The sequence below is a fragment of the Hipposideros armiger genome, unplaced genomic scaffold (genome assembly GCF_001890085.2).
Source record: "Hipposideros armiger isolate ML-2016 unplaced genomic scaffold, ASM189008v1 scaffold_334, whole genome shotgun sequence".
Classification (NCBI taxonomy): domain Eukaryota; kingdom Metazoa; phylum Chordata; class Mammalia; order Chiroptera; family Hipposideridae; genus Hipposideros; species Hipposideros armiger.
Window position 1 is genome coordinate 1,254,499 of NW_017731684.1, and position 1,022 is coordinate 1,255,520.

Below are 1,022 nucleotides of genomic sequence, written 5' to 3' on the forward strand. Positions count from 1 at the left end.
TCACCTATAAAACCAATTCAAGAAAGAAATTAGCTCCTAAAAGTAATTGAGGCACTAATGTGCCCTCTATAGATCCTAACATAGAACTCCCATCCCAAGAAAATTCCTTTGTACATAAATGAAAATGCATTCCACTAAGCAGCTTCTGACACTAAAGGCGCTCAGGCCTCTGGAATCTGCGATGGAGTCATTACACCTGGCTTCAGAGCACAAAGAAGCCGTTTGGAAGGGCTTGACTGCCACCTCGTGGTCGAGATGTGCATTACCGCCCAAAGCAACGGCCCACACAACCTGCGCGTGGCTTTAAGTCACTTCTTTTATGACAGGGATGCTTACGACATCTTTTGACATGCGCTAAAACAGAAGAAAGGTATTAAAGTGTCTGGCAATAACCTTTGGCTGGGAATAGGTTCTTTTAAACAACTGTTTTCTCCAAGACAATCATACTTGAGCTGATTTGCATATAAGTGCCTAGTTTCCAAAAAAACAAGTATTTTTCAAATTTTGTTTCCATTAATTATGTTTCAAAACAAACTAATTTTGGGGGCTGGTGAAGTGGCTCAGTTGGTTAAGAACTTGCTCAAGAGCGCGAGCTCTGAGCAACAGGGTTGCCGGTTCGATTCCCACATGGGCCAGTGAGCTGCACCTGAGCTGAGCTGCCACTGAGCTACTAACAGGTGGCAGGATGGCTCAGCTGGTGAGAGCACGTGCTCCTAACAACAAGGTTGCCTGTTCCAGATGGTGGGCTACACCCGCCCGCAGCTAAAAACTGAACTCGGCACCTTGAGCTGAGCTGCCACCCAGGTGGCTCAGGGGATAGAGCGCGTGCTCTTAACAACAAGGCTGCCGGTTCAACTCCTGCATGGGATGGTGGCTACGCCCACCCGCAACTAACTGAACACAGCACCTTGAGTTGAGCCGCGCGACTGGACTTGGAGCTGAGCTTGCTGCGCCCTCCACAACTAAGACTGAAGGACAGCAACTTGGCTGTTCTCCTTCCCCAATTCCCCAATAAAATCTTT